Below are 24555 nucleotides of genomic sequence, written 5' to 3' on the forward strand. Positions count from 1 at the left end.
AGAACATGGCTACAGAACCTGGCTGGAGAACCTGGAGAACCTGGCTGGAGAACCTAGCAAGAAAACTTGGACACAGAACTTGGCTGGAGATTGTGGCTAGAGATCCTGGCAATGCTGCTGATCAACTGAACACTGTCTCCGTGTCATTCCCTCTTCGCCGACTCCGTCCACACCTTTGGGGACCCCTGGACCTGCTGGGGGTCCCCAGCACTTTAGCTTACTGACAGGAAAACCATCTAGCTTGCTTTAAGAATTAGACAGCAGCTTTCTGAAATAGGAATTTTAGGAGAATATAGGCAGGTTTAGGGAATTTTTAGAATCGGGGGTCCATGGGAAAAACACAGGGCTACAGACTGGGAGATGTTACATTTCCATAAGACAAAAAAGCAGGGAGAAGGTACATTTACATAAGACAAGGAAACTGGGAGTAGCCAAAAGGTCTATATTTACAAAATAAAGAAAGCCCAGAGGGAATAGGAGGACAATGAGGGAGAAGGGCTTCAGGGGTTACTAAAATAACCAATTAAAAGGGAATATTGACCAATCAAAGGGAATATCAGGACACAGGGACTTGCAGGCTTTATAAACTGTGGAAACAAGAAGTTGGCAGGACTCTTGCCCCTTCCCCAAGTGGGAGTCTGTATTTGTTCTTTAATAAATCTCCACCTTTGCTATACTGTCTTTAGTTCGAGGACTCATCCTTCGGCTCTGGCAGACAAAGAATCCGGGGAACCATCCTGCCCAGGGGAACACCAAGTGTTCCAATCCAAAAATCACATATCATTCTTTTCAGATAACAAGAACTCTTCTAAGTATTTGTGCTTCTACTTTTGCCCAGGCTGACAGGAAGCAATCGAACTGCACAGCCTCCTAATCCCAGCATCCTTTAAGCCACCATGGTTAGTACATAAAAAAGCATGCAATATTCCCTTTCTATTCCCTTAAAAGTAAACTCTTGGTTCTCCTGCTCTCAAGGTGCCTGCCTCTAAATGGGGTCTTTTGTAATACTTCGTGACATAGTGATTTTCTTTTCCAAGTTCCGGCACTTGAATATTTGTTCTGCCTTATGGCCTCCTGCCTGCATTTTGCATGGACGTTAACCTTCCTGAATGGATTGCAATTCAAATAGATCTGAAGAGATATTTACAAAGAGTCAGTCTACCAATCTTAGGACGTTGCCTTCTTCTTTGTCTTCTCACCTGTCTCCTGACACACTCTGGCCTTTTAGTAATCACCACTTGGCTTTGAAAGGGCGAGGGCTATGCCCTCCATCTTGCCCCAGATCCTCCATTTTTGGGCAGCAGCCATTAGCCATGTGCTCAGCAAGGAGCTTCTTCCCGGAAGCCCAAGCCTCTGCTAGCCACACCTAGGATTTATTTAAACTAACCAATGATAATCAAAGAAAGTGCGTGCCATAGACACAACCACATCTTGTGTAACAAGGCCCCGACTTGTGCCTGGCCAATCGGCAGGGCCCACAGCCCTCTCTCCTCCCCTTACTCCCACCCTCACTATAAAACCCCTCTCCCCACAGAGCTCTCTCTCTCTGCCTCCTGCCTCTGCGTTGGTGAGTGTGGTGGACGGGGAGCTTGAGCTAGCTTGAATAAAGACTCTTTGCTTTTGCATCGGACTCGGCACTCCTTGGTGGATCTTTGGGGGATCTTGAAATCTGGGCATAACATTTGTGAGAATGAGCACAAACAGGGAAATATGAACTCAAGCTGTCAAGCCCAGGAGCAGGCAGTAAAAGAAGCAGCCAGAATGTGATCCGAGCAGACCAGTTCGCTCTCTGAGAGCAAGTCGCAAGACAGCAGTAACTGTTCCAGGTTCCCTTAATGCCTCTGATGATACCCCAACTAGTCATTTTCTCGTCCAAGCACATCCATGTCTGAAACACTTCTGAACACTCCTGAGCATTTCTTAGAGCCAATGAGAATTAAAGTCTTTACTGATTTCTAGATCTGCAGGAAGCCGTTGTAATGAAATTTACCCTATTATGCAAAAGGGCATGTCACTCAGCCTATGGTTGCATTCTGCCAAAACAACCTCCTAAAGTATAAAAAATTCCCTTGGTTAACTGGTTGGTTCTTAATAAGATGCTTTGGCAAAAAATAAGGTGAAATGACATTACCTTCAATGCAAATGAAATGATCTACCATATCCAGATATAAAGTCATTTTAAGTACATAATTTTAAAAAATATTTATATTCATTTTTTTATAAGGAGAGAGGAAGGGAAAGGAAGAGGGAAACATTGGTATGAGAAACACCAATCAGTTGCCTTCTGAACGCAACCTGACCCCAACCCCAACCCCAACCCCAACCGGGAACCTGGAACCTGCAACCTGGGTATGTGCCCTGACCAGGAATTGAAGCAGACATTCAAGCCACTGAGCCACACAAGCCAGAGCAAAGTACATACTTTTTATAACAATAAATGCTGTCAGTTTTGAACATGAGTCAAAAGTAAATATTAAATGTTCAGATGGTATTTTTTTGCCTGTGACCATACTAAATTAAATTGGACTTCTTGAGAGCTTGGGTTCCTTCCTTATGAGCTTGGCATCCTAGTGTCAACACATATTCATGAGACTGGATCCACTTTCCTTCGATTACACCAGTCATAGCCAAATACACAGGAATAGAATATATTGAAAGCAAAGGAACCTGTCACATATATACTAAAATCTTTGCTTACATTTATACTCTCACTCTAGAATTGATATATTTATGTATAAAAATCAATCCCAAGAAATTTAATGCAGTGGATGAGCATAATTATTACTATTGGGTGCAATTAACTCCTTACTTGCTATCTATTAACCAAACATTCCTCTTCAATTTTTCTAATGGGATCTTATGAACCATGTAATTTCAGAATGCATACATTCCATGCAAAATTTCTGCTTCCAGCAGTAGTAAAATGTATAACTAAACTAAAAAGACAAACAGAATCATTATTGGGCTCATTCATGATTGAGACATAAAAGTATAATGTTCTTACCTGTAAGATGAGGATGGAAATTCCTACCTCACAGGGTTGCAATGAAGGAACCATGAAAGAATGTGAATGTACTGTGTAAAATGTTAAATGACATCAATGATAACAACACAACTAAAACTTATAGAGTGTTAGTGAATACCTTGCACACACTAACTCATTTAGTCAACTCAACAATGCTCTTGGGTCAGTATTATTATTTTCCTCATTTTACAGATGAGGAAGCTGAGGTTTAGGAGATGAATGATACATTCTGAGAGCAGTGATCCCAGTACTTTGTCAGTGATGACTCAAAGTTTAGAAATCTCATGTGATGCAATGGGGAGAACTGTTCTTTCTTAACCATTTGTTTGTACTTTGTTTAGAAATTATTCTTTCACTTCCACTAGAAAGTTAGTATTTAGAGCTCTATCTTTGGAGATTAAGGATAACTTACATTTAGCATTACTACACATAAATCAATGTTTCCACTTTTTAGTAAGAACATTCTGTTTGTGAAAAGCCCCGTAAAAAGTACCAAAATGAATTTTATAGCAGACTTAAATCTCTTCTTTCTTCTCAGGGTGTATGTTCTTATACTAGCACAGTTGAGGACAACCTAACACTGCCAACCCCCTCCTTTGCAAACAGAAAACTTCACTTCATGTTGTTTGTAAGGCAACGTGCCTGGCTCTGAGAAACAAAGCCAGGCTGGTAGTATAAACATCTCAAGGCCATGGATCTCTTTATCAGCAACCTAAGGGTAGGCAAAGCAATCCCTCTTTGCCAAGGAATGGTCCAGGAGTGGGGCCCGTGACCCAAAGAGATGAAGCTTTGACCCGTGAGATGAAGAAATAGCAATAATAGAAACAAATCCTTACATAAACTTACTAAGGGTAAGCTCGTTTGGAAGCTTCTCCTTGATAAAGAAGAGAACTAGAAGAAGGCTTCTTTGTCACTGCCCCTTTCCCTCTTCTTGGGAAGTTGGAGTAAGGACAGATGTTTGGTTGGCAGTTATCTGTGACCGTGAAGAAAACACTGCTGATAACATTAAGAATGGCAAGACAAAAACTCAGCACCTGGATCATTGATGACATCATTAAACCACTGAACAACCACAGAGATTTCCAACCAGACTTATTTTTATATGAAATAGTTAAATGTTTATGTTTAATTACATTTGCTACTTGCAATTGAAAGCACCTCAACACAATTCCGTGATTGGTGGGTATATTCTTCACAGCAAACTGATGAGTATTATCCAAAGAGGATATAATCCATGAAGAAAATAACCTGAAATTTATTGAGTTTTTATTCCACTGGTCAGAATGAAACCATTTCAATACCATTATTTGGTGTATTTTTTTGTTCTCTTAAAACTACTAGCTTTTGTTTTTGTTTTTTAATTGAAAAGGGTTATATGTATCTCCTCCAGCTTTTCAAATGTCAGCTGGTCCATGACATTTAAGAAACAATTCTCCTGTTTACAATTTGGTGAAAGTATTTAACAGAAAAACATCCATTCTATATCTTTTTAAAAGTCAAATTATAGAAAAATACGGTATGAACTTTATGAAAATCTTTTTGTGAAAAGAAAAATACAGAGATGGACTGATGGAAAGAGAGAGAAGTTTAAAAATATTTGCCCCCAAATGTGAGTGCTTATTTCAAGGGGACATTTATTTTGTTACTAGAGGCCTGGAGAATGAAATTCATGCAATAAATTCGTGCATGGCAGGGGGGAGGGGGGATCCCTTAGCCCGGCCTGCACCCTCTCCAATCTGAGACACCTCGGGGGATGTCTGACTCACAATCTGGGACCACAGGCTCCTAACGGCTCGCTTGCCTGCCTGCCTGATTGCCCCTAACTGCCTCTGCCTGCAGGCCTGATCGCCACCTAACCATCCCTTGCTGGCCTGATCACCCCTAACTGCTTTCCCCTGCCAGCCTTATCACCCCCTAACTGCTTGCTCCCCTGCCAGCCTGATTGCCCCTACCCACTTCTGCCTTGGCCCCTGCCACTGTGGCTTTGTCCAGAAGGAAGTTGGACATCCAGAAGATATCCGGTCAACACGGTCTAATTAACATATTATCCTTTTATTAGTATAGATGTTTTGTGTTTCCTAAATTTTCTACAATATTATTTTTTTATGTTTTTTTTAAAAATATATCTTGATTGATTTCAGAGAGGAAGGGAGAGGGATAGAGAGTTAGAAACATCGATGATGAGAGAGAAACATCGATAAGCTGCCTCCTGCACACCCCCTCCTGGGAATGTGCCTGCAACCCAGGTACATGCCCTTGACCAGAATCGAACCTGGGACACTTCAGTCCGCAGGCTGACGCTCCATCCACTGAGCCAAACCAGTCAGGGCAGTTTTCTACAATATTATTAAAGTTACTTGACACAGCCAATAACTACAACTGATACCTTTATTCCTTCTAAAAAATGTTTCTGTGACAGAACACATCTTTGCATGATCAAAATGAATCATAATACTTCTCCACATTAAGTAAAATCCTAAAAATAAAGGTTATATGCAGTTCTCCATAATTCTAGGCCTCCAAGTGCATACAATGATGAAGCAAAACAATATATGCACGAATGATTCTCATCATTGATGTTTCTATCTCCTTCTCCCTTCCTCTCTGAAATCAATAAAAATATTTTTAAAAAGATAATTTATAGCAATCTTTCAGAAAATGACTACATTTCAAATATCCTAGATGTTGCATATAAACAAGACAGTTGGAGTTGTTGTAGTGTTAACTACCTAAGAAAAAGTTTTAATTTATTACCATACTTCTAGAGATGATAAACTATAAACATAAAAAAAAAGAGCCTCTACAGTCTTCCCACTAAGTAAAATTTAATCCTGAAGGGGCATCTGTTTGCAGCAAGTTTTGAAATATTCTCCATAAAAAGTTCAATCAGATGAGGAACCCGTAGAGCTCTGAGGCCGAGCTTTCTACTCCTTAGCCATGAGATAATTCTCAAAAACATGGTAGAGTCTTTTTTTGTGTGTGAGTGTTATTTCATCTACTTAATGCCAAGCCCAAAAAAACAACTCTCTGGTTTCCTGAATTATCCACATGAAGTAACACATTCAGAGCCCAGACAGCGGTAACCGAGTGTTGACCGCTTCTTCCTGTCACAGCAGAACTAAAGATGTTAGAATCAACATTTGCTCAATTTAAAAAGAATAAGCCCACTAGTTAATAACAGCTTATTTTTTTCACCACTATGTATTTTAATACAGTGGCCTGTTTTTAAAATAAATTAAATGCAAATATTGAGTGTTTATAGTATACGTATGAAAATTTGAATGTTTGAAAGTTTATCAAAAGCTTCTAACATGAAAACTCATGTTTCAATGTTATGAATCAATGTTTCTCTCTCACATGCATCTCTCTCTCTGTCTCCCCTCCTCTCTCTAAAAATCAATAAAAATATCCTTGGATGAGGATTTTAAAAAAAGAAATATTGTCTTTTGAAGAAATAGTATTTGTAAGACTCTTAGAAAATCTTAGAAAAATCAAGTCCAGTACACTTAAAACATAGTAAATATATAATATTTTGATTAGTATTTAATATTTTCTTTTTTGCTCCTCTAGGATATTTCTAACCCATCATTTGCTTTTATTTATTGATGCATTTTATAGAGAGAGGAAGTATCATTTGTTTTTATTTATTGATTGATTTTACAGAGAGAAGAAGAGAGAGAGAGAGAGAGAGAGAGAGTGAGAGAGAGAGAGAGAGAGAGAAACATTGATTTGTTCTACTTGTTTATGCATTCATTGGAACCCCCTTATGTCTCTGCCCTAGCTGGGGATCAAACCCATAACCTTGGTTCTACCCAACTGAACTACACTGTCAGGGCTATCATTTGTTTGCCTGAATCCAAAAAGAATACTTATTTAAATTGTCTATGGCTTTAGAGAAGAACTTTCTCTGAATTTATAGGGATAGAACCAAATGATCATCACATTTACAGAGATTTTTAAAACTATACTCATATGATTTGGAACCATTCTCCTCCAATCTCCCTTTCTCTCTCCTGTGACTGCTGAGACAATTGAGAGGAAAAGAAGAGTATGGAATAGCAAGTCATCCTAGATACATGTTACATAAAACTCACGAAACACTATTCCAAAACAAACCACATTCATGAAGAGTTAGTGCAGAAGAAGCAAGAGTCCCAAGCAATGCCCAGAACTCTAAGATCGGCTCTACAAAGCTGTCCTGTGAAAAGCTGTCACACTGTCCCAATCAGATAGATCCTGGAGACCTCTACCAGATCACACACACAGGTTCTCCGGATCCAGGGAGCCTAAACTGGACTAGACTAGCCCTCTGTAGCCTTCATCTTGGAGAATAACAAAATCTTTCTAGCTCTTGTAACTCAGACACAATCTCCCAGGCATTCTGCAATACTGGATTACGTCTCTTCGTGATGTATTCCAGCTATGAGTGCAGCATCTGTTTCCAGGTGACACCAGGTCCCTGAGCCAATTACCCTATTCACTTTTCTTCTCTCTAGGGACAGGTTTATGTTTAATCCTTTATCTCTATTAGATTAGATGTCTATTGTCCCTGGGGAACCTTCGCCCTATTAGACACATTCCTGAAGCCGAGGCATAAAAGTTGTAATGTTAAAGTCAAATTCATGTCTTTCATCTCCCTCCCTTAAAGAACTATGGCCCATTCCTAGTAAAAATAATCAAAAAGTATAATTTAGTATTAGAAACCAAGAGAAAGTTTTTGTGACATCAACACTATGACTTGTCTTTACCTTAATCTAAGAAAGCATATTAATTTGGAGTAAGAATTTGCAGCCCAATGGTGTCACAAATTACCCTCTGTGTAACTGTATTGCTTATTTTAATGTTTATTTTAAAATGCTTTAGTTTTTAAAATGTCTGTTACCCAATTTCAGATAAAATACCATTGTAAAATGAAAATTATCTTTCATTATAAAAACAGTAAGTACATTATAGTTGTTGCAAAAAATAGATTAAGACCATATGCATAATCACATAGCCCATATATACCCAGAATGTAATATAAAAAGATTATAGAAAACCGGAAGAGCAAAAGGAGAAATAATAACCATCATTTTACCATCTTTAAACAACTACTTTTTACCATTTTGGTATTATTTTCTTCCTGGTTTTTTCCTCTATGCATGCAATCCCACTCTCTCCACTCACTGTAAGGAAGTCTTTGACTAAGAATTAGTCAGGCTACATCAATACCTTTTCCTCTTAAAAATAAAATTAGATGAAAAGAATAAAATAAGAATTTTTTATTATCGTTTCAATAAGACATTAGATAGTCTCCCCTGACTCACGTAAGAGCAATAAGAAGATGTACTGAATAATAAATCAGACACATTTGAAAGTGAATGAACAGCTTCTGCAATACAGTTAGTTACACAGAAGGGTAATTTGTGACAACATGCATATGGGCATTCATCTATTCAACACACATTGAATAGGCAAACAGGAAAAGAGAAAACAAAAGTGTGCAACTATAAGCCAAATTCTGTGATAGGAACTGACTTCAAAACTGGAAGAGAAAATCTAAATCTAAGAGCAACGTGCCAGCAAACCATAAAAAAAAGGCACAATGGATTTTGATGGGTGGGGGTCATAATCTGCATTTTGAAGAGATGCTGAATCCATAGGAAACATATTATGGAGCCAGATTTTGATGGCCTTTCAAACCTATCAAGAGAATTTGGACACCTGTAGACAACGGGAAACCAGGGAAGGTTTTTTATCGCCGGTGACAAGATTAAATCAGCGACTAAGATAATGCTGAAAGCCCAGGAAGAGACGGATGTGGAAAGTCAGTGAGCAGGCACAAAACAGTGGTGGGGCCTGAAGGAGGGCAATGGGAATGAATGCGTAGAAATGGAACTGAAAGCCCTTCACACAGGATTTGGTTATGAATTAGAGGTGTGAATGGAAAAGGGGCAGTGAACTAAACCTGACAAGCTTACGGGAGGCCTACATGGCGAGCTTCACACACTCAGAAACCAAAAGTAAACACAGGATGGTCTGAACATAAAAATTCTTAACTGAAACGTGAGTCATACTGGGCAGTCACATCCTATACCAATAGCTTCCTTGACAAAGGTCAATCCTTACTCCTTACCTTAAGTGAACCTGTCTTTTGTCTTTTTGCATGTACAATACTACACTCTTGGAATGTCAGAGCTATTCCCTCAGGGTACAACCTCCCACCACAGTACAATACCACAGACCCCCTCATTGTTATTTTGTTTCCCAAATACTGTCTCTAAGTATTGTAAGTGTTCATTGTTAACTATCCTGTACCCACCAATGTAGAATAGGCAATGTCTCTGTTTTACTCCTTATTCAATCTCAGAGAGTTCCTGCTTTGCTTTCTCTTACCTCCCTAATCTACCACCAATGGATTTCATGCAACCCCCTTATGTCTCCTTTTTTTATTCTAATGTATAAAATAAGCTGTAAAACTGCCAGTCTCTGTAACATTTTCTCAATCTGTTGAGGTTTTGCTTCCCAGCAGTTGCCATCATTTTGGCTCAAGTAAACTCATAAAAATCCTCTATAGATTTGGACATTTCTAACGTCAATGACAGAGGTGAGAAGGGAGAGGTGCGTGCTAGGCAGATTTCCTGGTCCCATGGACCTGCTAAATCTGAATCTGAGATAAAGCCTGTCCATGTGTATTCATGGGAGAAATAAATTGTCCAGGTGAGTCTGGCCCAAATACCTGGTTAAGGATCCAGGACATAAAACCTGGTTCTCAAAAATTTTTACCCCAAAAGAACTCAGTAATTAAGAACTGGAGAACCAAGTACCAATCAAAGTGGTGCAATCACAAAATATCAGGAACCACAAAATACAGGTTCAAAAAAGTATTTCTGCAAATATGAATGTAGGGAGAGTCATTGAAAACCAACTACAACTTAAGACAACCCTGGTTACAAAAATGTCCAGAATGTCATACACAGTGAGGGCTTTGTAATGTTGCAGAGCACCATGTGACAGACTTTGTAGCAGAATACTGAATTAAAACTCCTCCTCCCCACTGCTACACAGACTGTCTCATTTTAATGTATGTGTGCCACATTTTAGTAAGCTTTAATAAACTTCAATAGTTTCCTAGTAGGTAATATTTGTTCAAACCAAAAGTGTGGGAGTCCTAATTTTTTATTTTTCAAAAGCATCCATGTGGGTTACTAGCAGACTGCATGTAAGTGATGCTTGAGAAATGGCTTAGAAAAGGAAGCCTAGAGAGGATGTACTGTCCATCCTCAAATGCATACTAGACAGTCATGCAGAAGGGGAAATAACATACAGCTAGAGTAAGAACTAGAAGTAACAAAGGATTATTGGAGCCCTGAGCGGGTAGCTTAGTTGATTGGAGTGTCGTCCCAGGCACCAAAAGGTTTCGGGTTCGATTCCCAAGATGGGGAATGTACAGGAGGCATGCTCAATGTCTCTCTCTCTCTCTCTCTCTCTCTCTCTCTCTCTCTCTCAAAAGCAGTAAACATATCCTCAGATGAGGATTATAAAAATAAAGAACTAATGGAAGGATACAACTTTCAGGTCAATTATGGAGAACAGCCTTCAAACAATCAGAGCTACCCCAAGCAGACTGGACTAAAAGGAACTTGTTAAGGTTAAAGTCCTCAGTTTCTGACAATGGATGACCAAGTCAACAATAAGGAATTGCTTTACCCAAGTAGGAAGCTAGTCCTAATGACAACACTCTATGCTATCATCTATGACCTTCTCTGCTGTCAAGAAAACAAAGTTGAAAACGATTGATGGCCTACCCGATTGATGGTCTACCCATTTCTCTCCTTCTAGCCCCAAAACAAAGTAAAAATGCTAATCTTCATTTCCCCCCCTCCTGATTAGACCCTCTGAATGCTGGGATGTTCTGAATTCAGAGCAACCCGAAGCAATATCAGCCAATGCCTCCGAGTCTTTCAAATCTATCAACGTGGAATGCGGAATGTTTTTGGAGCTACCAAGTAAATAAAACCATGGATAAAAATGCTATGTGATTTACTTCAGATTCACACTGTATTATTCAAATAAAGTAGATAAACCTGTCTTAGCATCACGTCATGAAATATTTCTAGCCAATCCTCATCTTATTTATTCTATTGTTATCAAAAATTAATGTATGTCAACTTATGGTGACAAATTTTAAATGTGTGAGGCAGTATATCGTTTTTCAACCTTCTTTTTAGGAGGATGTCAGCAAAAAGTTTGAAGAACACTCCTTAGAACCACCTATTCAAACCTAGAAAACTACAGAGACCATCAATTTTTCCTAATTAAGCCTCACAATGTTCCTTGACCTATTCTCAATATTCTCTTTCTTTTACAGTCAGTACCAAGTGTTGCTCTCCCTCAGTGGGGCCATTTTTCACAGGTCATAACATTTCTGTCTTCAGCAGAGTTCCCACTTACCAGACAAGAGAAAGCACAACATAACTGCTCTGACAAGCGAATGCTTCTCAAATGTGACCTCAGCAAAAATTTAAAAATTGCTTTTTGTCATTCTCGAAGTCAAAACTGCTATTGTTAGTATCACAACAAAAAATAGACCTGGAATACTAGGTCTAAAAAGGGAATAATAACCCACAGTTGATAGGGGCCCAGCAAGTGGAAGAATCCACGTATGATTTAAGTACTACTGCTAGAAGGCTAGTTATAAAACTCCTCCAATCACACCCGTCCTGTCACAAAGAGGGATGCCAGCTGCCAGCTGCGATGCCAATCCAGGCTGGGATGGGGAACTATTGGTTTGTAACCTCAGGAGTTCCCCAGGCGACATTCAAAAGTGGCCCCGGTACACAGAGGACAAGGTGAAAGAAACCAAAGAAAGAGAGAGGCAGCCGCTCCATACTGGTAGGTGGCAGGCTTAGTGATCATGGGGTCTCACCGCCGAGGCTTGTCTTGAGTGCTGCAAAATGAGTAGATCTCCGCACCTGCCCACCAGAATCTTCAAGTTGATAGAGTGGCCTCAATGTGGTTCGGTCACGGACACAGTGGTCTCAACAACACAGTGCTCGCTCAAGGCTGCACCCTTGAAGTGGCTGCCAGTATGGGAACAGCAGGTGGAACTCACATTCCATGGACAGGGGAGGGGGTAAGGATTGCTCAGGTCCAGCTTGGGGTTTGGGTCAACCAGCAGCCACATCCTCTGATGACCTCCTCTAGCAAGAGTTAAAGGGGGACGAATACGCACGTGGAAGAAGCTCCCCCACCCCCTGTGAACTCCTGATGCACTTCCCTGTCTCAAAGATGAGAGAACTGGGACCCTTAAAGAGAGGACTCCACTTGCGAGGATCCTGTCCCGCAGGCCTCCCACAAGGAAAGCACTAAAGAGAACACTGACGGCTGATGATCTTTATTTTGCTTCACCTTCTTTTTAAGGAACCAAACAGCCTCGCCTCTTTCATTGAAGTAAACAAGAAAAAAAAATCTTTGAATAACAGCCAAAGACTTGCTCTTTACTCCAAAATTTTCAGCCACTATCATTTTCATTTTCACTTATTCATACACAGCGATTTACCTTTCGTGTGGATAATATATAGAGACACTATCGTACTTTTGCTGAATGAGTTATTAAATGAGATAATGTCAGGTGTTTTGTAGGAAATAGTAACCAGTGTCTAGTACCAGGACGCTGGCTCTTCTTTATACTGTTACTTGTGATTGAAGATGAAACAGAGCTTCTGAAAATGTTTCCAAATGTCCTCCACACTGCTGGCCCCCACACTTTTTATAAGCCATATTTATATTAACCATGTTTTCGTTTGCCAGGATCTTTGAAAGTAATTATAAGTATCTAGAAAGTGGAGTTGATGTCATACATTTTCCTTCCCCCCCACCCCGCCTCAGTGCCTACGGCTTGGCAGTGATTCCTAGGTAATGGGGCTCTTACGTCGTATTTGGAGGATCCATTGCAAGGCCATTGGGGTGTACACCTTGGGAATTTAATTTTCTCATTTCCTTCTGGATTCCACAGTCTATGGTGCAAACAACAATAGAGGTGTAATAAAAATGTTTACTCTGGGCACCCTTCTTGGGCTAATGCATAATAAATTGTTGAATCCTCACAAACTGCTAAGGTAGATGCTATCATCATCACCATCATCACCAACCCCCATTATTATCATCAAGTCCCAATTTGAAGCAGACAGGCAGTAATTAACCTATTAGTGAGGCAGTCACTCCGTTCCCATGTGGTAGAACCAGGGCTTGAGCACAGCCACGCTGGTTCCAGAGTCCAGGGGTTAGCCATTATCCTGCAATACCACAGTCAATACTCACAGCAACACTTGTGAAAAAAGAAAAGTCAATGCAAGAGTCCAAAAATTAACAGAAAGTCAAAGAGACTAATACCTTCCTCCTTTGCTTAAGCATAACACGTACAGAAAACTGCACAAATCAAGTGAACATCTTAATGAAATATTATAAAGTGAACAGGCCCACGAAATCACCACCCAGATCAAAGAAACTGAACCTTACCAGCCTTCTATAAGCTTATCTGGTATCCTCTCATCACTACTCTCTCCCACTTCCCCAAAAGTAAGCATTACCCTAACTTCTAACATCATTTATAAATGTTGAGCTTCATAAGAATGGAACCATACATTACAGGTACGGGCAAAAGTAGGTTTACCCTTGTCAGTACACGAAACAGAGTTTATTCTTGTATTATTATTTATTCTCATATTATAAATTTTTCCATATGAACAACTAACTATAAACCTACTTTTGCCCACACCCATATATATTCTTTTGGGTCTGGTTTCTTTTGCTTGATGCATTTGCATTTTTTGATGTAAGGTTATATACATCTTGCCTGGCTGCAGTAGTATATGCTTCACTTGTTACTTTGGATAAACTGTAATGATAGTCACAGATTGTCAGCAAGTTCACAAATACACTAGAGCCGTGGTCGGCAAACTGTGGCTAGCGAGCCACATGCGGCTCTTTGGCCCCTTGAGTGTGGCTCTTCCTAAGCCTTAGGAGTACCCTAATTAAGTTAATAACAATGTACCTACCTATATAGTTTAAGTTTAAAAAATTTGGCTCTCAAAAGAGATTTCAATAGTTGTAGTTGATATTTGGCTCTGTTGACTAATGAGTTTGCCGACCATTGCACTAGAGAGAGTGAAGATTCGCATATGCATTGAAGAGGAGAAAAAGCCTTCCAGGACTGTATTGGCATTTCACTGCGTCCACTCTTTCTTTTGATTATCATAAGACAGGGTAGTTATCTTCTCAGAAGTCCAGGTTCTGCCATTTTAAAAATCTGTGTGCCTATGGGTAAGCTGCCTCACCATCCAAATGCTGGTGGGAAGAATAAGTGGGATGTAAAGGCACTTCGTGGACGGCAAAATCACTATACCTACTTCAGGTGTGTTTAATGTTGGGGTTCATGTTGGCAGCCTCGGGTGATGATGATTCTTTGATCCCTCCGGATGATCTATGGGAGCTCACAGACTTGGACAGAAGCTTCCTCCGGTCAAGGAGGACCATTTATTTTTTGTGGAGGGGGGAGAGGCAGAAAGACAGGCAATGCTGGGCACTGAGATTTGGAAGAGTTCTTGGTTCGTGTAGGACCCATCTGGGGTAGCTTCCTGCAGAAGCTGGAATATCCAGAGTTAGGAAATTAGGTTTCCAGAGTTATTCCTCTTTCTTCCAGTTGTCATGGAGACCAACCCCAGTCCTTTCATTCCTTCTGGTACCGGGAACATTTCTCCAAAGCAGGCAGAATGGAGGGGGCTTAGCCCAAATGCGCCAGTGGAGGTGCTGGGGGAGGGGGTGGTAGTGAAAATAACTCCATGGAGGAACTAGGCCTAGGGACAAAGGCTAAAGTGGGCTGCAGTTCCAGCCCTTGTTTGCCAGCATAGGCCGCGGGCACCTCTGCTGGGCTGGAGGAGGGCGCTGGGAGAGGAGGAGGCGGAGCAGGAAGGCGGGGAAGGAGGTACCTTGGGAGACCTTCCAGGGCCCCAGGGTACTGAACAGAGGAGCCCTCTTCTCTTCTCCTTCCCTTCCTCCCTGGGACTGTTCACCTCCACAAACATAGAGAGATAAGCACAGGTATTTCTCTTCATTTCGATGGTGATGGAAATAGAATATTTCATGTACTAAACTAGTTGTCAGATCTGCTCCCAGCTACGGAAGTTAGCATACTAGAGGCCACAGAAATGATTCTGGAGAAGAAATTATTTGCAGCTACTAATCATACTGGACAAAAGGCTAATATCCTTGTAATATCCCAAGTGTAGGCAAATAGCTCATTAGCAAAGGTCAGGTACAGAGAATGCACAAGGACAAATGGAGAACAAAGGCAAGTAAATCTTTTGAGTCTTACTAGAAACAAATATCAATTAAAGGAATGGGATATCACTTTTCACATTAACTTATCAATTTTTTTAAATATATATTTTATTGATTTTTTTACAGAGAGGAAGGGAGAGGGATAGAGAATTAGAAACATCAATGAGAGAGAAACATCGATCAGCTGCCTCTGGCATACCTCCCACTGGAAATGTGCCCGCAACCAAGGCACATGCCCTTGAACGGAATCGAACCTGGGACCTTTCAGTCCACAGGCCGACGCTCTATCCACTGAGCCAAACCAGTCAGGGCAACTTATCAATTTTTTAATAATATAATCATCTTCAATACTAAGAAGGGCGTGAAAACTCTCCTTCCCTAGTGGAGTGTCAATTGGTTCCACTTTTCCAGACATCAGTCCGGCTGTAGATATCATACACCTTGAAGAGAGTCATTCCCCTCGGTGCTAGTTTGTATTTATCCAAAGAAGTTTATCAGGATAAGTGAAAAGATTAATATACAAAGATGATCAGAGTACTATTTCTAATAGGAAAAACTAGAAACTTAACATGTTTAACATTAAGGAATTGGTTACCTAAATTAAGCTCAAACAATCAAATATGAAGTAGCCACTAAAAATTATACTTATGGAGAGGTTTTAAGTGACATGAAACATATTTATAATGTACAGGGGAGAAAAGAGCAACAAAAAACATTGTAAGGAGAGAGCATATAAATCAAGCATATCAAACTTAAAGGCTAACACGGGCCAAATAAACGAGGCACACAGCCCGCGGGCTGAGAGTTTTACATGCTTGATGTAAATGAAGTGCCCAGTGCCCAGTGCAGTCAGTCCCTGGCACAGCACAGGGCACTCGCTCCCTGGGGGATATGTACTAAGTGAGCTGAAGTGTATGGAAACGTAGGAACAAGGTTGAGGCAAAAGTGGCAAAAGAACTTTGGTTGCCTCTGGATAAGACCTCAAGACATTCTCTTCCCTTAATCTTCCTATTTTTTTAATGTTTTCATTTCTTCTTATTATAATAAACATTTCTTTCTTTAGAATGAGGAAAAAATTTAAAACTAAGAAACAATAAAAAAAAGTGCTCTTTAATTCTTAGCTGACAGCTAAGAATAGGGACATCCCCAAACCACACTTTTTTTTTTCAACTGGGGGCGGCTATTTAACAGTAGTTACTAAACCTGCCTGGAGGAAAGCCTGGCTGTAGGCAGGACCAGATGGCAGCAAGCTCCCAGAGACAAAAACCACGCTGAGTGTATGAAGCCAATAGGAAAAACAGATGGAAGTATACGCTTTAAGAAATGTTCCAAGTCCATGTCATGGTTTCTTTGAAATAAAACTGAAACTTTTTTTTATGATAGAAACATCATTAAAGTGGCATGGCTTTCTCCAATTATAAAAGTATTGATAGATACTAAACAAATGTTTTTCAGAAAATATTTCTTAATGACTGGCGTATTTATCTATACAGGGTACTGTTCATTATAACATTAATAGGTGCTTTTTGTAGTCATTCCGGCCATAAGTGTTCAGGACCCGCTTAGTGAAAAATCAGAAGACATCAGACACTTGTGAAATTATTGCAAGTCTAAAACAGGTCAAGTACTTTACAAGTTTACAGTGCAATGCGTTACTGATTCAATATTTATTCCTATTCAAATAAAGAATTGATCAGGGCATGAGTAACCAAAAACTGAAGTCAGGCCTGAAGCCCATTTCTCCTCTTGCTATCCTTACGTGCAAATTCCAACTTATTTAACAACGCTGTGCCTCATTTCTTCTTGTGTAAAATTGAAAAAATAATACATTGAAGGGTGGTTGGAAGGATTTAACAGTTGACATATGTGAAACATTTTAAAAGAACACCTGCAGTCAATAAATAGCTATGTAAGTATCAACTATTAGTATCATTACTCCAGAATGAAGAAAATCTACTATACTAAGATCTTTGTCTATATCAAAAATCATAAAATTGAGAAACTACAGATTTTGACATTTAAAGTACCTTTTATTGAGCTTCCTACTCTCTTATTGTAGTAACTAGAGGCCTGGTGCACAAATTCATGCACATTGAAAGCAAATTAATTAGAAGAAATTATTTTAGAGGCCAGAGCGGGACTGCAGGAGGGTGGCTCCAGTCCCCATCAGGCCAATCGAGGCAACTGGCCAGGGAGAGACTTGTGGGAGGGCTCCAGGGTGTGTCTGGCTCACCCTGCCCAGTCCTGATCAGTCAGACCCCAGCAGCAAGCTAACCTACTGGTCAAAGCATCTGTCCCCTGGTGGTCAGTACACGTCATAGCGACTAGTTGAGTGGTCAGATCGGTCAGACACTTAGTATATTAGGCTTTTAAATATATAGATAACCACTGATAATGATAGTCCAGCTTTTAAATGCTTAAGGAATCCAATGGACATTAATAAAGGTCTCACACATTAAAAAAAGTTTCAGGAGTAAACCTTTTTTCCCCCCACTGAGCCTCCTAACACAAGATCATGAAATGCTCAACATTGAATTCCACTGAACTAAGTTCACTTGTAAAAGTCCATTATCCCAGTCACAATGGGTCTAGTATTTTAAAAACTTACATTTTAACACCACCTCTATGAATGGGAGGAGCTAAGTAAGTGAGTCTAAAAGACTGAGAAACTTAATAATTGGGGTAAATTCAAATCCAAAATGATCCATTTTTTGCAGTTTTAAATGACCTATTAAAATTGTATTATTTAACGAGTTTTAAAAAACAACAACATGCCGAAACCGGCTTGGCTCAGTGGATAGAGCGTCGGCCTGTGGACTGAAAGGCAGGTTCGATTCCGTTCAAGGGCATGTACCTTTAAATTAGGACATTAAAAAACATATGTTTGGCTCAGCATGATGCTCTTCTAATAGAAACAAATGGTCTTTAATGTGGTATCAGTTTTTATTTCTTTTAAACAGTCACTTTAACATATGTTTGTGTATATGTATATGTATGTGTATACACATACATATATGTACATGCATTTCACTCATCTTTTCATAGTTTTCAAAGAATGATCATGTATACTGTCCATTAAGTGTTAACAAATAGTCAATTCAAAAATTTCAGCCTCAGAACCCAAATGATCATTTAAAGAAAAAACCTAGCTCCAAGAATGAGTATTAAAAAAAAATAAGGATTGAGCTAGAATATCTGAAATGTATCTGTAAGAAATTGGAGTTTTACTTATTACACTTAAAATATGTGATCATAAATTTGATTATAACATCAAGTTCCCCTCCCCAAAATACATTATATCAATGATAATTCTCCTTATCAGATTGCAATTACAAACTCTTCTACAAAAACTTTAGAAAAAAACCCCTAAAATATGAAATCCTGAAGGAAATAGAATAAGAGTTAAAAAATCATGAGCATCTATCCAGCAAAATTGCTTCTAATCAGTATGTCTTATTTATCTCAGCAAAGATAAGTGTCAATCTTTTTAACTTGTGCATTTTTTTTTGGCAAACAAATTTAAAGTTAAATTTCAGAAAGTTCACAATAGGTGACTAAACAAACAAAAGTTTTCCTAAAAGTCTTCACTCCAATACAGTATAGTGGGTAAAGAACCTTAAAACTAAAAATCATGAGTACTCAATATAAAAATGAGTCATCATAAATACAAAATCTTGAATTTAGATGCCTTACACGGACGTGCATTTTGGATGATTTTTGCTCAATAAACTTAAAATTGAAAGTTCATTTTTCTTTGTTTACTCTAGGACAATAATTTTTATAAAAAGGAATAATATATCTCTAAAATAAATTATTGTAAGTTAAATATAGTGAAGAATGTTGCTTTTTAAAAAATTCCGAGTACCTATGCCAACATAGCACATTTGTGCTTGCCTGTAGAGGCACACAACCAGTATATGGATAAAGGAATAAAATTATGTCTTAACATTTCAATAAAGCCATGTTAGATTTTCATTCTCATTTCCTGGGGTTACCTATAGGAATGTTTGTAGTATAGGTAACTATTCTAGGTAAACTTCTCTTATGCTCTCCTAATAGAGATAAATAGAAAGTAAACGGGAGCAGGTGGCTTTGAAGCTAGAGAAGGTAAAGGACTAAGGCAAATTTTGTGGTACCGGCTGGTTCCCATTAATATAGGGCAGCTTGGCTCACCTGTGTCCATACATTAAAAAATTAAGTGGGTCACTGAGACAATTTTTGGATAATTCATCTCAGAAAATACTTGGACCTAAAATAGCCATCGCACTGAAACAAAGATGAATTCTTGACTAGTGCTACACTCCATTTTATTTTGTTGGCTGAAGACTGATTATGATGGCGATCCTACGCCCTCCTAAGTATTTCTAAGTCTCCATCCCCCTCACAGCTCTTCCACTGACTAACTTGAAAGATTCTCTTTAAAGGAATAATGCAAAGTAACTTTTAACTTTGAAGTAAGTTGACTTTAAAATCCAATTTGATACTGACACCTAATGTTAGAATTATCATCTAACATTAAAAGCAACAAGCAGCCTTCTCTAGATCACATCATTTAACTCCCAATTTAACAAAGGAAAGGCCCTGATGTAAAAATGTTAACATCATATACTATTTATAACTAATACAAATAAGAGATGAATAATATAATCTAAAAATAATTTGCATTATCTCTGGGAATCCTAAAAAAAATCAAAAATAAAAAATCAAAGACTCTATAAGTATTCATCAGTTCTTTAAAGATACATGAAAGTTTTCAGATAAAAATTTCCAAACAAGATTTTATTATCCAAACCAGTTTGGCTCAGTGGATAAAGCGTCGGTCTGCAGACTAAAGGGTCCCAGGTTCAACTCCGGTCAAGGGCATGTACCTTGGGAGCGAGCACATCCCCAGTAGGGGCTGTGGAGGAGGCAGCTAATCGATGTTCTCTCTCATTGATGTTTCTAACTCTATCCCTCTTCCTTCCTCTCTGTAAAAAATCAATAAAATATATTTTCTTTTAAAAAAGATTTTATTTTTTTTAGAATCAGAACATAGATCATATATTTTTTTAAAACATATTTTTTTATTGATTTCAGAGAGGAAGGGAGAGAGAGAGAGAAATATCAATGATGAAAATCATTAATTGACTCCCTCCTGCATGCCTACCACTGGGGATCTAGCCCAAAAAGGACCTTGACCAGAACCGAACCTGGGACCCTTCAGCCCGCGGACCAAAGCTCTCTCCACTGAGCCAAACTGGCTAGGGCAGGCTTCTCATTCTTAATCCAGCACATATTAGGCCAATATCCTGGTGCTGCCCTGACTGGTTTGGCTCAGTGGATAGAGCGTCAGCCTGTGGACTCAGGGGTCCCGGGTTCGATTCCAGTCAGGGTTATGTGTCTTGGTTGCAGGCACATACCCGGTGGGGAGTGTGCAAGAGGCAGCTTATCAATGTTTCTCTCTCATCGATGTTTCTAACTCTCTATCCCTCTCCCCTCCTCTCTGTAAGGAATCAATGAAATATATATATGTGTGTATATATTTAATATCCTGGTGCTTTCTAAAGTTTACTGAATTGACAAATTAAGTTCCTCACACCCCAGACTTTGAAATCTTAAAGCTAATATGAACGGTGATTCTCCAAAATTAGTAGCAAGCAACATAATGAGTACAATGTGGACACATTACTTTCCTAGACAACTGGCCAAATTTGTATTTTCTTTAGTGTCACTGATTAAATGAGACTCTGGCCTTTCTGTTTCATGACCCGTTTGCATTATTTTTCAGCCATTTTTCTTACAAATGCATACAGCAGGTTGCAGGAAAAATTTAGAGATCAATGCAAAGCAATTGTCACTACAGGAAAAATAGCCTGCATTTTATAGTTTAATAGGCATTATGATGCTATATTGAGTAAAATATTAAAACGGGCTTGTAATGCTTATCTGTCCTTTAATACTGAAATTGTACAGCATGCTACTTTCTAAACCTCACATATAAGAAAGAACGTGTAGAGATGCAATTCTTTTAAACAGTGTTTCTTTTCATTCTTTTTCCCCTTCGTAAAAACAAATTTGTGGATAAAAGTTTCCTTAGCCAGTCAGTATTTAATTCTAAAATTCCCAACACTATCTTATAGACCTTACAATACAGAACACAAAATATAAAACTCTTATAACAACACCAGAAGAGGAGGGAGGGGGGGAAAGTCAGAAAAATATACAAAGCATTGAAAGGATGGATGTGGAGGATGCCAGAGGGAGCGGGGGAGGGTTTCAGGAGGTTCAGGGCAAGCCCTGTGGTGACGTCAGCTCACAGACTTAATGTTACAGCCGTCAGCACAGGCCTCCTGCTTTCCTATTGGTGAACACCATGTCAGCCGACATCAGAAGATAATCATCATTGGCCAGGCAATTACAACTGGAGCAAGAAGCACCCACTGCTCTGAGCACAGACCTGCCAGGCTGCTGAAAGAAGGCAGAGCCCAGCTGCCCTCCTTACTGAATGAATTTTACGTAGCCTTACCAATCACTAGGTGATTTTGCTCCATGCAAGAAGCCTTCATAAAAAAAAAAGTCAGCTATTAGTGAGAAAAGCAGATAAAAGCCAGACATCTCATAAAAGAACAAAATGCCCCTTTTCAATGTTGTAAAATCACAAGGAGTTTTCAGTGTAAAACTGGAACTCAAAAATGCTATTGAGCTAAAAGCAGGCATTTTCCTCCACCTCATGTAACAAACTCTCATTTTTCCAGAGAATAGTACCTCAGGTATTTTTAACTTGGCATGCAGTTCTAAGAGGAGGTTCAGGATGACTATTCAAGGGGATGTATTCCCTTGCATTTCATTTCAATTGCTTTTCTAATCTGTTATAGGTAAAATTATTTGCTAAAAAAATTAAAAGGTCTGCACTATTTATTCAGTGTCTAGAACAATGAATAGAGGGTTAATCATTTGTTAAAGCAGCAATAAACTTGCCTCAGCTGGACCCTGTAGTGTTCATACAACACTTTTCCAAAACAGGGGCCCCACTACATTCATATGCAATAAAATAATGAATATGGATTATAGGATACGTTTTAATAAACTACCCTTATTTAAGGTCCACTTAAATGATACCTGGAAGTTCAACACAGCACTCCTGGCAGTCCTCACAATTCTTCAAAAGACAGCATAGCTCATTTTTGAGAGATAAACTATAATTCTCTACATTGACAAGTTTTGTTTGAAACTATGCCTAGAAAATATTTTTGAGGACAACTGCAAATGATTTCTCAAAAGATATAGTAGAAGCTTCACAACACTGTACTTTCCTCCCAAAGCTATTTCAAACCATTTGAAGTTAAGGAACCTGGAAAGTTAAGACCTTGTGGTTTCTTAAATGTGCCCTAGTCCCCGACAGGGTCTAAGCCTTGGTTATGGAGCTCCCTTCTCCTGTAAAGAAATTCTTCATTTTCTTATACACCTGGTTCAGGGCTTTCTGGCTATTGGGATTGCGGGAGAGAGGTTATAAAACTGGGTACACAAACTCTGGAATAAAAGAAGCAATACAATTTGGGATCAAGAAGACTTGCAAGTAAGGGGTAACAGCCAGCACCGTTTTTGTTTTTAGTGTTTTTTGTTTGTTTGTTTATTGCAATAAGCAAGCCAAGAAGAACATAAAATCAACAGAGACAAAAAGTCAGGGAGGGAGAAATCCTAGCAAGGGACAATGACATAGTATTCAAAACGCAGGGGGAGGCCAAATATGTTAAGTTGCAGATATTTACAGGCAGTGCTGGCCATAAAGTGGGCACCGATCATCATTTTATAACCTACTAGACAAGCATTTTCCCCAGCATCACCATGTACAAAGCATTCTTTGAGATACTCAGTATAATCTAGAGTGGGATGAGACAAGAACTATAGACCCTGATGTTCTGGTCGGAGGCAGACACATACCTGCAAATTATATATATATATATACACACACACATACTAGTATATGCCAGGAAAGAGACTGCCAGATGAAAAGTACAGATAAGGAGCTAGGAGGAAACGTTGGTCAGAGCCCAACAGGGGAAGCTAAGTTGGCACATTTTTGCCAGTTTCAGTCAGTCCCTTGAGGGCCGGGCCCAGTCTGGCTGGCTCAGCGTGTACTTGTTGAGTGAATGGAGAAAAGAGGCGGGAAATGGTACCCGGAGGAGGCACAGAAAGTGACCTCAGAGAAAAGGCAAAAAGTAAACAAGAGGCCCTCTTGGTGGCGATGGTGCAAGGGAAGGCCGGCCGACTGTGAGCGGGGGCAGCCGACTCCAGAAAGGCAAGCTCAACCCCGGTGCCTGCCGCAGGTCGCACACACGCCGACCTTAGAACACAGAGCACACAGTGGGGGTAACGGGGTTGGAAGATGGGCTCGAGTGGTGGGACCAGAGCTAGAACAAACGACCGCAGAGCGGACCCCAGCCCTCGGCGGCTTCAGCGCCACCCCTTACGCGGGAAGAGGAAGTGCAGCTGGATGCAGAAGGTGCCCCGGCGAGGGGCTCGGCTTTCTCAGCGCCGCGGCCTCCAATGTTAGACTCTTCGGGGCCAAGCCTCGCGGTGTGCAACCTCCTCCCACCGCCACCCACCCCTGGCGCTCTCGGCCTCGGCGATCAGGAGGGGCCCCAGCCTCACTCCCCGGCCTCCCGAGCGGATCGCGCCCTGCTCCCGGCTTCCGCTCTGGCCCCACGCGGGCCCCCGGGCACGCGGCGGCGGGGTCCCTCAGCACCCCCAGCCTCTCCTACCCGATCACCCCACCCCCCGCCCTCTTCCAACACCGGGGGGCGGCGGGCCACTGCCCAGCTCCGAGCGCGCTCGGCTGGCACTCCAGTGAGAGCCAGAGCCGGGGCGGAGGGGAGAGGGAATGTCTGCCACAGCAGCTCCCTCCGCCCGCTGGGAAGAGAGGCGAGCACGCCCTGCTCTGTTAAATATTGCAGAGTGACACAGGATCGCCTCCCACACGGGGATTTTCAAAAGGGCTGGTGGAGGGAACACGGTAAACAAGAAAGATGCTTGCCCCGGTTATTATAAGTTTGCCTGGGGAAGAGCACGCAAGGGATTCAATCCATCTCAACTCCACTCGGCAGCCTCCCACTGGATTAGAACTGAGCGTGTCCAAAAGGCGTTTCCGTAAAACAGAAACTTAATGGCGTGGCTCCCTCCCCTCGCTGGGGTTCATTCATTTTTATTTCTGTTTTCATTGTCCCCCCACC

At 40.3% G+C, this 24555-nt stretch overlaps 1 protein-coding gene across 1 annotated transcript in view; it reads right to left on the bottom strand.

The window, feature by feature from the left end:
* ELOVL6 (ELOVL fatty acid elongase 6) overlaps positions 1 to 24555 on the bottom strand; it is a 144863-nt gene that overhangs the window by 119236 nt on the left and 1072 nt on the right. The gene's annotated exons all lie outside the window — the stretch shown is intronic.

The sequence above is a fragment of the Myotis davidii genome, unplaced genomic scaffold (assembly GCF_000327345.1).
Source record: "Myotis davidii unplaced genomic scaffold, ASM32734v1 scaffold973, whole genome shotgun sequence".
In the NCBI taxonomy this organism is placed as follows: domain Eukaryota; kingdom Metazoa; phylum Chordata; class Mammalia; order Chiroptera; family Vespertilionidae; genus Myotis; species Myotis davidii.